The following is a 14,327-nucleotide window of genomic DNA, read 5'->3' as shown; positions in this document are numbered from 1 at the left end:
CCTGGAAAAATTATTCTGCTTATGTCTTAGACTTATTCTGTCATCTCGCTGTGAACATTTCAGACTTGCTGTGCAAACAATGGCAAAATCGGTCTTTTCTTCCAGTGTTAGCAACCAGTGAGCCGGAATTTTATAAAGCAGCTAAGAGCGGCCTCTGGAGCACCTTAAAGCTGGAAAGTGTACTGAGTTCCCTGAGTATTGACCAAGCAGCTGTGTATCATTTGTTGGGAGGTGATTTTGTACATATAAGAAGGGGTGTAGTTTTTTGTCTTGGGTTTGCGTGCACGTGCTGCCACTGAGCCACGTGAGCCTGAGTTAGTTTGCTCTGAGTTTTTCCCTCGTCTGTGAGATGGGGACGCTCGTATCTGCTTTGCAGAATTGTGAGAATTAGAAATTATGTAAAGTGTTTAGCACAGTGGGAATGTCAAATGGCTCATAAAGTTTAGCTCCTGTTTTGTATGAAGCCATCATTTTACAGTCTTTGGCAGTTACTAAGAAACAGGAAAATAAGAAAAGCTGGTTTTATGCTGAAAGATATTTGAGGAGGTTCCATAGTTCCTATACCCATAATTTAGCATCAGCAGGGTCAGGACAGTTACACAGTCGCCCTGAACCAATGTTAAGCCACAGAATTTTTTGTTACTTCATATATATTGGGGCTTAATGGGACCCAATACATATACACATGTTTTCTCCAGCAGCCAACTGAGAGATGACACAGAAGAACAGGCAGGCGATAAATGGCTCCTGTATTACTGATGAAGCCACGTTCTCCATGAACTTCAGGGCTGTGGGAAAATGCGTGTCATGATACTGTGCCCCAGAACTAGAGACTCATGCAGTCCCAGTTAGCTCTGGGCCACAGTGAGCCTTCCCTTAAGAGGATCTGCCCCATCATGCACAGGGCTGCCTGCCATGGAGCTGAGCATCCTGGGTGCTTCCCAATGGTGGCCAACACTGGAGGGAAAGGAAAGGTTTCATATGCCCTGCTTGTAGATCCGGACTCACACCTCAATCTGTTAGTCTGAGGAGGGCTAGCCGTTGTCCAGGGGTCAGGGGTGTGAAGGGAAAAACACTCTCCATGGACCAGATTGTGGAGGAGGCATCCCTTCCCTCAGTTTAAACAGGTGGTGGGATGCAACAGAAGGGTGCTCCCCAAGAGTTTATAAGAGGGGAAATAAGGATTTCCTTTGGGACTCAGACTAGCCATGAAACACAGAAGATGATTAGAAGGGAGATTTGTAAATCACTTTCTTATTAAATTCACATTTGTTGAGCACCAAAAATGTGCTACATTCTTTTCTGAGATTTTACAGAAATGAATCCTTCAATCTTCACAACAAGTGAGTAAGGAAGGTTTGATAGTTATCCCAGGTTTACAATGTGGAAATTGAGGCACGGAGAGAGTAAGTAAGTTGGCCAAAGTCACAGAGCTAGTAAGTGACAGAGCTGGTATTTAAACCCTGGCTGTCTGGTTTCCAGGCTCCCAGGGATGGGCTTTGGGTGTTTAGAGGTATCTGCATCCCTGGATCTCTGTACCTCTGTGCATCACTTAGCCCAGAAAGGAAAGGGAAAGGAGAGTTACACAGGTGCTCATAGTCGTGTCTCAGCCACAGTCCACGGACAGTGCACTGTGATTGGCGTTAAATGTCTTCTGGGCAGCAGATCTTTTCGTATAACAGAAATTTAGTCCATTCAGTTAATCCAGAAACCCTTCCTGCTCTGCTTCTGTCCACTCTTGTCATGTGACTGCCTGCCTGTGATTGGGCTGTTGAGGAGAATCTGTACTCATGGTTGAACTCTGATATTTCAGTCTGGTTTGTAGTTTCACATCTCCTGTTACATTAATAAATTAAATTTCTGGTTTTCTTGCATCAGTCTCTCATGAGTTTGGTTAATGTGAAACCAGTCCATGGGAGCCCAGGGGTGCTGACGGTATAATTTCTGAGCACGTTGTGGCACTTCTACCTGTGCGGACCTGCGTGGAAGATTTCTGCACAGCAATGACCCAGGCACTCATCTATAAACGCTGGGCGTGCTTGCTGTTAGATAGTACATTATTCCCAAAACAGGGACCTGGCTGATCTGGTGGTCTGCTTTGTAATGAAGATATCTAAAGAATTTATCTTGTTCCCCTCTCCCCATGTCTCCCCTAAAGGTAAACTAAGCCTTTTTACTCATTGCGGATTCTACAATCTCTGCCTCATCCCATCTTTCACGAAGTTCCTCCTTACTAACACACAACTGTTAAAGACTATTTCCTTTGATTATACACAATAAATATGGGAGCATTTGAGAGGTTCTTGGAGTTGGCTCCCTAATCCCTCTCGCTTTCTTTCCTTTTTCCACAGTCTTGAGTAATTCATTACATGTTGGTAAGACTTCTGCCAGCCAGAACCCACAGTTCCAGGTGAGAAGGATGCAGACTTTATCTCTCCTACCCGAGGGAGAGAGAGAAGAGAATTGAGGTCTGCTCCCCCGTGGTCCCTTTCTGCCCCAGGGCCACTCATGTTCACCTGCAGACTTCTGGCCTCTGCTCACAAGGCCTCTGTCCCAGGACTGACTGCAGCCTTTTCTTCCCTTGTCTATATTTCCTGTGCCTTTCAGAAGTTGGTCTCTTCTCTGCAATTCAACCCTGGCAGATGTGATGGTGGTCAGCGAGCTGGTGGGCAGTCATTTGGTGACTCCCAGGAGCCATGATGATTCTCCTGAGTCTCTCATTCGGGGTTACAAAACTGTCGAGCACCGGAGGAAGCCCATTCACGTGAGCTCAACACAACATCACATCACTTTCATTTTGTTTTTGAATTTTCAGTGGAGAAAGTATTAGTAGGAAACTGTTCCAGATTTTCGGCCGCCTGCTTTCCTCACCATTATTTCCTTGTTGGCTCTGGCGCTTGTTTAAAGAACCAGGTTTCTTCTCTGGTCATTTGTATCAGCTGGGCTTGCCGAATCCTTGATCTGCATTTGAAGCAGAATGCTTCTTCGTGATGTCAAACTGATTTTCCTTGTCATGTCTTAATAATTTGTGTACACTCATCAATTGTTTCAAGTGAAATGCTCTTTTCCAATTTCGGTTAACTCACATTTGCTGAACTCCTGCTTTCATGCTGAGGGCAGTTTCTTCTTCCTGTAATAAAATTTAGCAATTTGCATTTACTATGGGAAGGTAACTGGCTGGAGGTGCTTTTTTTCTTACCAGTTTTAATAACAATTCACCCATTAAAATGTACGGCGGTTTTTACTCTATGCCCAGAATTGTTCATCCCAGTCAATCTTAGAAAATTTTCATCCCCCCAACAGGAAGCCCCTTACGCATATGCAGACATTCCCATCTTCCCCATCCTCCCACAGCCTCAGAAAGCCACTTTTCTCTCTCTGTGGATTTGCCTGTGCTGGAAATTTCATGTAAATCGAGTTACTTCATGTAAGTGGAAGCATCTATTGTGACTGACTTCTTTCACACTGAGTAACGTTTTCAATATTTGTCCAAGTTGTGGCCTGGGTCAGTACTCTATGCCTTGCTATTGCTGAATAATATTCCACTGTATGGCTGGGCCCCTCTGTTTACCCATTCATCACGTGATAGACATTTGTGTTGTTTCTGCTTTTTGGCTGTGATGAGTAATGGCGCCGTGAATATTCCTGTAGGAGTTTTTATATGAACATTTGTTTTCAGTTCTCTTACGTGTGTGCTCAGGAAGCAAAATTGCCTGGTCATTCAGAAACCAAATGTTCAACTCTCTAAGGACCTGCCAGGCGTTTTTCCAAAGTGGCCAGGCTGTGTTACATCCTCACCAGCAACGGCTGCGACCTCTGCATCTTCTGTGTCCTCATTAGTGCTTGTTACTATTTTTTTGATTATAACCTATTGTAGTGAGTGCGAAGCGGTTTCTCCTAGTGGTTTTGACTTGATTTCCCTTACAGCTAATGATATTGAACATCGTTTCTTTGTGCTTGTTGACCATTTGTATATTTTCCTTGAAAAATACTTTTCAGATACTCTATTCATTTTTTAATTGAGTTGCCTTTTTATTGTTGAGTTGTAGGAGGTCCTTTTTTTTTTTTTATAGATACAAATTCCTTATCAGATAAATGATTTGAAAAAATTTTCTCCTGTGTGTTGTTTTTTCACTTTCTTTATGGTGTCATTTGAAGCAAAGTTTTTAATTTTGATGAACTCCAATTTATCTCTGTTTTCTTTTTTCCTTGTGCTTTTGTGGTAATATTTAATATCTGAGGTATTTTATTTAACCTTTTATATATAAAATAACTTAATTATTAGGACCGTTCTAGGAGACGGGTGCTGTTTTTGTCCCCAGTCTATGGATAGGAGACTGAGATTCAGAAAATTTCACTGACTTATCAGTGTCAAAGCTACACAGTGCTGTTGGAATTCAGACCCTCATGTTTGTCCCAAGTATCTGTGATCCTCACCACCATGCTCCACTCCTTCCTGGAACCGTTAATGAAAAAGTCTTTACTTTTTTGATTTCTTGTTAGTTTTTTTTTTCTCATTGGGGCTTCATCTCCTCATTTCCTTAAAGAGATCAGTGTAGGTTTATTTTAGGTCTCTTGTAGGCAGAAGCATTGCTATCAGTTAACTTCTTTATTACTCACTCCCCAGTGATGGCTTTTGCTAATTGACCTAATCAAGTCATGCTTAAGTCTTTCCTTCTCATGACACTAACAACAGAGTCATGACTTACTGAATGCTCAAAGCAGAAAGTACTTGATTGATTTTATTTTGCTAACCAATCAAACCAATCAAATAAATACCCGGTGTTGAAACATACGGTAAGCCTTCCAGAATAGGGTCACTGTCTTCCTTGTGTTTCATTTGTTTGGTCACAGTGTCTGGATAGTGCCTTGCTGTCCAGCAGTTTTGTTAGGATATGGTGCTTGTGAATCATTCTAAGGACAGAATTTTGACAACAGACTGTGTTGTTCATTTCACGGGGGAAAAGTTAATATAGAAATACTGCTCAGATCTATTTTAAAATTAAGTTTGGAAATTTGAGAAGAGTTCAAGAAACCATACAAAGATCTTTTTCACTAATTTTAGATCTATCTTAGACAAATTATGGTTACATAGCAGAGTAACTTATCAAGTAGATTTGACAAGAGGAGTGTATAATTGATTATTTGTTTTAGTTGAAATATTCTACCTGGGATAAAATATTCAGTGCCCATAAATGAACAAATATGTTTGTATTTCTATGCAACATGGGAGTAGACTTCATATGTTTCTATATAATATATATGACTGTGTGTTTTATTCTGTCTGTCAGTGTTTTTATAGTTTTTCAGCAATGTTGTAACTTTGGAATTCTTCTAAGAAAATCACCTCAGATTCTAGTGCAGTTTGTACTGTGTATGCTGTCTTATGCATGGGATTCCACTGTCCCCTTAGTGAGGAATTTCCTCTTCTCTTGTGTTAGTATCAGAGTTAAAGGAACTGTGATTTCTAGGCCTTTGCTTTCCATGTGTTTGCACTTGGGTGTCAATCACAATTTTCCCTTTCTTGAGTTTTCATTGTTCAATTAGAATTTTTGAAAATAATTTGTTGCATCGGTCTCCCTAGAAACTTGATGTGTTTGTGCTTTTCAGTTTTCAATTAATGAAAAATGTAAATACACTCTTGTTTTTAAGTAGTCCTTTTTCACTAGATATTTGTTTACCTCTTTATAGTTAAAATATTTTTTTCCCAATGAGTGAATCGGTGTGTATATTTTAAAAGAAACTTTACTTTTTATTCTTTTTATTGTAACAGTTATATTCATTGTAGAGAATTTAGAAAATAAGGATAAACACAGTAATAACTTCACAATGGCCTCTAATCTCACCTGGAGATACAGTTGTAAGGATTGAAATTGAGAATTACAAGTCCTCTTAAATTGTTCTTCTTTTTCAAGTACGATTTGGTTACTGAGACCCTTGAATTCCCATATGAATTGTAGCAGCAGCTAGTCAGTTTCTGCAGAGAAGCCCGCTGGGATTGTGATCGAGACCACGTTGAATATACAGATCGCTTTGAGGAGCACTGCCATTCCAAGAGCTCTGACTTCTGATCCAGGAATATGCGTGGTGTGTCTGTCCAGTTATTTAGGTCTTCTTTAATTTTTTTTTCAACAATGCTTTGAGTTTACAGAGTTTTATTTTACTTTTTGTTTTTTGCCTTTATACTGAGGACAAGTGTGCAAGGTACCAGAATCAGAAGTGTATTTGAGCCCCGCCACTTGCTGCCACAATGGTCACTGCGCACTTGCTTCACCCGCTCTACAATCTTGCACAGAATAGGACCTCAGTAACTCTCTCTCTCTCTTGAATGATTGTATGATTGTTGGATGATGCTTGAGAGTCCTTGTGATGATTTTATTTCCCCAGCCTTTCCCCACTTCTTTACTATGCCCTTTCTCTTCCTTTCCTGCAGCCTGGGTTTCAGTCTACCTGTGGCATTGATTTTTCTTGTCTGTAGACACTACCTTTCACTGGTTCACGATCATTTTACATGTGGGCTGTGGAAAATTGCTAGATGTCCAGAAAGAGCCAATCGATTGCATGCTAGTATTTTTAGAGTGTGTTGCTGTTTTATCGATTGAAATTAAATCAGGCTGACCCCCTGAGCCCTCCCGTGAGCTGTTTTCGCCTTCCTACAGGTGATACTGCTCTGGTTGCTGAATGTGCCCTTTCCCCAGACTTGGTTTTGGAGTTAAGTCACCATCAGTGGAGCCCTCTCTTTAAAAGATGAAGAGAACATTTGCTCCTTCTCCCTGGTTGGGGACTTGGATGAGATGAGGTACCAGATAAAGAATGGAGCCCCACCTCATTCTAACACCCTCTCGTTCCATTCCTTTCTCCAGGGAAAAAGAGTACAATTCAACAATATAAACATTGATTGTGAGCTAATGAGATAGACAGGACAACCGATCATTTATTAAATATCCTTTCATGCCAGAAACAAATGTATTATACACACAAAAAGCACACAAAGCACGGTAGTAACGTGATTACACATGTGGGTCCGAGTTCGAGTCCTGCTCTGGAGTGACCAGTCCTGAGATATGGAGAAATGTTAGGTCAGATTAGCTTCTCCCGGACTTGTTTGCTGTCCTGCAAAGACGGGCTTGCTAGGCGTCCCTCCCCCTTAGAGGTGCTGTGGGGTGTAAATGGCGCGTGGGCAGCCCGAGCACAGCTGCTCATTCCTCGTAAGGGCAGGATAGCATAGCTTTTGTGATTACGGCTTTAAGACCGTCCCGTGTAGACTCTTAGTGCTCCGAAGGGATGCCTTGTGGTTTGGAGATGGGATTCTCACTTCTGTAAATACCCAAGGATTGTGTTATTGGGCCGTGCTGATTTGAATCTATTCTTTAGAAAGTACATATTGTAGATATATTTTTCAAGCATGCATGCTTTTTTCTTTTATTATTTATAGTTCTACCCTCTCTCTTGGTGTGACTTTTCATGGAATCCAGGAAACAGTCCTAAGCCACCTGCCTCTTCACACTTCTCCGTGGTGGTTTTCTTCCCTGACTAGAAGAGGGTTCTGCATAGGAAATTTTCTTTGTTCCCCTTTTCTTGGAGTCACTCTGTCTGTCTGCCCATTTCTCACCTGTCCATCTGTCCATTTATCTACCCACTGAATCTTCTGACATGTTCCAAAAAGCATTTCAGGCAGCTTACAGAAGAACAGATACCAAATAAACAGGTGAGAAAATGGGGCCAAGTTCAGACAGTGAGGCTAGGAGGCGAGCCTGTGTGAGAGTTGCAGGCGTGAGACACACGCCTCAGGCCTGTGACTTATAAGATCGACAGCAACAGTGTGCCTGAGGCTCCCAGCAGACACAGGGAAACAGGGTTTGTGGGAGATGCTCACTGGCTGCGAAATAAATAAGTGGCTTAGGAGATGCCCAGCCTTTCCAGCTACTAAGGCTTAGGAGAATATTTTGAGTTTCTTCCAAAATCAGAATATTGCATCTTTTCTTTTTTCAGAGATCTATGTATAGTTTGTTACATTCTATACCTGGAAATTTCTCCAAAACTGCTTCCCACATGATTCCCATGGCTCGGGAATGGGGTGGTTCTGCTCATTGACGGGGGTTGGCCAGAAACAGAAAATGACAGCCTCAAAGGAACCTGGGATTTGTCAGTTATGTTTTGTCAGTACTGTAGAGTTCAAACTCTTTCACAGTATCTCTCCATCTGAGGCGGCAGCGTGCTCTCTTACCAGCATCAGGAGCTCAGGACCACAGGATGGTGCGGGCTGAATACACTGCCGTCAAGACAGCTGTGCTAGTCACTGCAGGTGTGGTTCTTTTACATACGGCATTTCATGTTCTTTACTAGAATGTTTCAACAGGGAGTTAATTAACTGAGTCAATTCACATTTAATAAATATGATGCTTTGTTGAAAAGACAGTTATAGGCAGAATATAAGCTGTGAAGACTTTAAAAACGGTTTCATTACTGAAATTTCTGTAGGGAAGATACACAGTTTATCTTATTTATTCCTCTCTTTTAAAGTAACAAAGAAACAAGACAGAAAAGGCAGAGGATGGTTTCTGTTCTTCCTCTCCACTTGCAGGTGCCCTCACCTCCAGTAGCATCCATCCAGACACCAGCACTGACACTGGCCGTGCTCAGAACTGCCTCAGACCTGAAGACACAACTGACAAATAGAAGGGGGCGACGCCCTGTTACAGCAGGTGCTCTCACTTTGTGGGTCCTTATGTAACTGCACCATGTTAATCAGGATCGCCCGTTCTACATTGTGTAGTGCTGCTGCGGTGTCTCCTAGTTACTTGTTTCTGTAAGTATTCATGTATTATTCCCCAATGCGTGGTACTACACGCCTAAAAATGATTTTTTCAGATGAAAAATAATTTGCATTTAATATAATAAGTCTGAAAAAAGGGGCAAAAGAGTCTATCCTGGTCCCGCTACTCAGAGATAATAATTAACAATTTAACATTTATTTTCTGTTCTTTTCGTCAGTGTGTATCAGCTCTGTCATAAAAACCAGTGAGCACTCTGTCCCTGTTTACTGTGCGGAAATCTCCATTTTCCATTCGGCTTATTACATGTTTTTCTACAATATTCTATCTCCCCTGGCATGATTTTTAATGACCAGTGTAGCATTCTGTCTTAAGGAATGCATCGTCCATTTTACTTCGGACTTAAATAAACATTTAAATTCCAAGTATACTTAACTGAAATACTGAAAAGAGAACTGTGGTGGTACAGGAAGGCCCCTAACTCACTTCCCATTATTTCCTGAGAGTAAAAGCTGTGGAAAATTTGGTATATATATTTCATGACCTTTATGCCTATGAGATACATATATATACACATATGAGAAATCAATGTATAGGTGTGTGTATATATGCTTTATTTAAGAATGAGACCATACTATATGTTTTTCTGCAGCTCGCTTTATTCACTCAGGGGTATATCATAGACGTCCTCCCACTCCAGACTCACCCGGTCCTTTCAGATAGATTGGAGGGGTCTCCTGATGTGCGGGTGTCGTCTCTTGTCCACGGACACATTTGGTGGGAGAGTGCTGTGGACAAGGCCCTGGACCACGGTGAAACGCCGGCTCCCTCAGCGCCCGCAGCTCGCCTTGATTTACCGTAACATTGTCTTAATGGTGGACAGTTAAGTTTTCTCCACTTTCCACTGTCAGAAAGAATGTTTGACTTGCATCCTTCTTGTACAGACATTCCTGTGATCTTGTATGTATATTCCTTTAGTTAAGGCTTCTGGAAATTTAGTCCCTGGATGTGACACTTACATTCATCACAGACTCCTTTCAAGTGACTCTAGAAATTCCTTCTCCATTGGGGAATGAAAAAATGCACAATTACTTATGTAACCAATTCTCTATCGCTGGATATTATTTCACTTCAGTTTTTCTTCCCACCTTTGTAAACAGTGCTGTGTAAATGCCCTGATGGATACATCTGTTTGGACTGATTGTTTTTTTTTCTAAAGGAAACGATTCCTAGAAGTGGAGTTGAGTCAGTGTGTATGTACGTTTTTCAGAGTTTACATATCCATTGATATGTCATCCTCTGAAAAAGTCGCTCATGATTTGTTCTCCAACAGATGGACACTAACTAGAATATCTTAAAAATATTCGCCAATATGATAAGCAAAAGTGCTTTTTCATCGTTTTAGTTTGCATTTCATGACCAGTGAAATTTTGAGCTTTTTTCACTCATTAGCCTTTTGAATTTTTTAAAATGAATGATTCATTTTGTCCTTTGCAAACATTTAAGTGAGGGAGCTTCTTGTTGCTTTGTGACAGCTCTTTGTATGTTATGAAAATTTACTTCGTGACTTCATCAACATGTATCACAGAGCTTTTTCTTGTCATTTCTTTCCTTTCATTTTGTTCAGAAAGTTTTTTATTCTTGTTGTGGCTCAAACTACTCTTAAGATAGTAAATGTCTTCCTTGTGGGTTTTATCTTTGACATTCTTAGAAATACTTCCTTATAATGGAATAAATCTCTTCTGTAAGTTTTTTTAATCTCTAACGTGGTGATTATAATAGTACTTGTTATAGTGAGGAGAAGTTGAGTTAATAAGAGCAAAGGGTTGTATTTGCTGTTATTAGTACTTTTTAATATTTACATCACTATGTGCAATTTATCTTGTGGTCATTATGACAGGAATAGAATTTATTCTTTCTAGGTGATTCTGATTGTCCCAGGACAATTATTGAATTCATACTTTTCTCTTTGATTTGAAATCCCATCTGTACAAAATAATTACATACACTAGAGTCTCTTTTTGAACTCATGGTTCCTTTCTGTCAATCTCCCTTCCTTACTCCAGCACCATATCTTACATATTGTAAAAATTTATTTAATCACTGGCAATCTGATTTTTTTTTTATTCTTTTCATCCATCCCAAATTTTCTTGTCTACTATTATGACTTTATTATTCCTGAAGGGTTCCAAAATATTTTGTTCAAGTTAAAAAAATCAGATTGGAATTTTCATGGGAGTTTTTAGTAAGTTTTGTATTATTCTTAGGAGAACATACATCTTTACAAAACTGCTTTCCTCCATGCAATATGTTTATGTCTCTACATTCATACCACTTACTTTAACACTCAGTATAGTCCTGAAGTTTCTCCATTTAGAACATGGGCATTATTTTTGAATTTATTCCAGTTTATTGTTTATGTTTTTGTTAATTTTGTGAGAATTTTTTGCTATTATATATTTAAATGCTTAAAACTGACATTTAGAAAGGAAGATTCTGTTTGTCAATACTCAATTTGTAACTTGTCATTTAAAATTGTAAGTATTAAGCACTTGTTCCAGAATCCTTTCTTTTCTGTTTTTAAAAATTTGTTTCCAAGATTTTCAAAATGGTCATAGCTAAGTAGTAGTATAGGTGGGGAGACAGATGGAGAGAGGTAGTGTGGCTCATGTACAGACTGTGAGCAGTTTCATGGCTGCCTTTAGGCTGGAGAAGCCACAGAAGAGCCCAGGTTAGACCGGGGGTGGCTTTGTATGCACTTGAAAGCCAGCTCTCCTGCCTGTATGGTGAAGCCTAGTGGGCGTGGCAGGTAGATGATCAAGGTCCGATGGAGGTCATTGGCTGCACAGAGCGCTGTGTCTGTGAGAACTGGCTAACATTACCATGGGAAATGCTTGGCGCCAGGAACACTGCAGGGGAGCTGGGGAGCCTGTGTGTTAAGGATTTTCCAGTCCTGGGAGTGGGAAGAGCAGACTCTGCATTCAGATCTGAGTTTGAATTCATCCTCTTTAGTTTACTGGTCCTCTGAATTTTGTCAAGTTATACATCCTCTTTGAACTCCTGTTTTCTTGTCTCTCAAAACAGGAGAATTACGGCCTGCTGCTAGAGTGTTTGATCAGTGTAAATGATTTGTGTCTATAAGATGCCACGTACAGCCACAATCTCAGTGAGAAATGGGTTGTCGCCTCTTCTTCTGCAACTCAGTGCTCGATAAGACATCGGGGGAAAGCCAGTCCCTAATTTGTTGTGATGCAATGAGGAACAAAATTAACGTCTTGCCTTTCCCTAGCAGTATTCTTACTTCTTTGTTTCATTTACCTCTTTCCTCCTTTACTCTCCCCTTTCACCTCCTCCACCAAAAGAGACTGAGACTGAGAACACTAGATTCAAATTACTTTAAATGTTGGCTCATCCCCATGAAATTACAGTGAAATTAAAAATAATCTGTACACATCCCAGACATGATTATATTTGATTTACACACACACACACACACACACACACACACACACACACACACAAAATCAGGCTACCTCCCATTTGCTGAGGGAGAAGGACCACTTTTTCTGAGTTTTCATTCACTGAGCGTGAGAGCAAAGTCTCTTAAGCAGAAATTCGCCTGGCTTCTTGCATGGTTTTTTAAATTGGATTTCTGCTTTGTGTCCACAGAAATAGACTCCTATTAGAAGAGGGGAAGTGGAGACATAGATATTCTGCTGAGATATTGGTGTCATCATATTTGAGTTGGAAAGGACTTACGACAGCATAGAGTCGTACCTTTTTATGGGTGAGAATCCATGATAGTGTAACTTGGACAAGAACCCGGGTCTTCTGTCTTCATGTCCACGCGGATGAAGAGGCAACTGGGTGGGGGATGGCAGGGATCCTTACTTGAGTTCCGGGGTCTTGCTAGTTTCCATTCTTCAGCTGCCTTTAGTTTATGTCCATGTGGCCTCTCATGGGAAGGTCACTCTATCCTGATAGATTGAGTTTCTAATCAGCAAAAAGGTCTGGACCCACTCATGTTTCCCAGAGATTTTCTGCTGACCTGCTGACAGTTTATATACATGAGATCTTAGAAACTGCTGGATATAAAATCCTTATTGTTATCATTTGCCCTCGAGTTCCACAGGAATGGGGTGCTGTCTCAGGCTGTCTAAGGCCAGCTCTGAACAAAGATAGGGTGATAGGCTGTGCAGCTGGACACTCCCCAGTCGAATGGGATTTCCACCTTAGTTTTTAGAATCAGGCAGATGAGTTCAAATCTTACCTTTACCAGTTATTAGCTTTGTGACCTTGAGGAAGAAACTTTACTTTTTTGGGGACAAATTTTCTTTATCCGTAAATAAGTTCAGTATTTATTTTAGGGTTTTTGTTTTAGAATTGAATGAGCTAATTCCCTCATTTATTCCTAAAATACTGATCACATGGTTCTATGCTGGTGACCTAGTGGTTGATTACTAAGGGACTCAGTAGTGAGAATGTGGGTGAGGCTCCCTGGATAATAGAGCTTATATTCCATGATATGCTTGTAAAAGACTGGATTGCAGTGGATTTTTAGTAAATGTCCATTCTTTTCCTAATCCCCATTGATTGTGTATATATCTTTATACTAATATATGAACAATTTTTTATTGCAATATAAGTCTTTTTGTAGTATTTAAAGTATGTAGCTATAACAAAAATACGTGAAATAAAATGATTTGACTTTTATTTTCTTTTCAATAAACAAAACAAAATAAAATAGAAAAGAAAAGAAAAAGTTTTGAAGGAGTAGAAATAATTTTATTTCCGTGTAATCGACTCCCTATGTTAGGTTTTTCGGTTGTGTTCTTAAACAGCATATAAAATTGACAGGTTTTGACTTCAGTGTTGATAGCTGGGTGAGTATAGTTTCTTTTTGCGGTTGTCTTTGATGAATTATTTGCACTAGATCATAAATAATGTGCATGTTACATATTGGAAACGAGGAAAGAGTGGAGACATACTACCTCCAATGCAGTCATTTTGTTACCGAGTCCAAACTCATTCTGCTCACCAAATGACAGGCCAATAAACTGGGAGATGAGGTGTTGGAGCAAGGAATAGTGACTTTATTTGCAAAGCTGGCAGACCCAGAAGATGGCAGACTGATGTCCTGAAGAACCATCTTCCCCAAGTCAGAATTGAGTCTCCTTTTATACTAAAAAGGGGTGGGGCTGCAGTTGGTTGTTGGAAACTTCTTGTTGTATGAATTGCTTGTCCTTTGAATCCGCTGTTCTTGCAGCTGTCCATGTGGATCAAATCATGTTGCCATTGTAATACCTCCAAAAGTAAAACAAAGTTATTCTCTATTTTGCAACTTGCCATCTCTACATAAGTGCAGATTAGTTAGCATCCTTCAAGATCACGGCCAGGAGAAGAGGCTGTCCTGGATATTTCAGTCTAAAGGCAACTTTCTTTTACAAATGTTGCAGAGATAGCAAGTCTGAGCCTAGAAAACAGGACACAGGTTTAAAGCCAAAGGAACAGACCTAACATGGGGTCAAAATTGTTCTTTTCTATTACAATTCC

General features: G+C 40.3%; 1 long non-coding RNA gene across 3 annotated transcripts in view; it reads left to right on the top strand.

Annotated features, from left to right (window-relative positions):
• Positions 1-14,327, top strand: part of LOC141578904 (uncharacterized) — a 112,204-nt gene that overhangs the window by 17,911 nt on the left and 79,966 nt on the right. The window contains exon 1 of one of the 3 annotated variants that reach the window (XR_012509774.1): positions 8,641-8,809. The exons of the other annotated variants lie outside the window; for them this stretch is intronic. This is a non-coding gene — a long non-coding RNA (uncharacterized LOC141578904). Of the gene's footprint in view, positions 1-8,640; positions 8,810-14,327 lie in introns of those variants that run through there. 3 annotated transcript variants of the gene reach the window in all.

The sequence above is a fragment of the Camelus bactrianus genome, chromosome 1, assembly GCF_048773025.1.
Source record: "Camelus bactrianus isolate YW-2024 breed Bactrian camel chromosome 1, ASM4877302v1, whole genome shotgun sequence".
In the NCBI taxonomy this organism is placed as follows: Eukaryota; Metazoa; Chordata; class Mammalia; order Artiodactyla; family Camelidae; genus Camelus; species Camelus bactrianus.
This window is presented reverse-complemented; position numbering and strand designations above follow the sequence as displayed.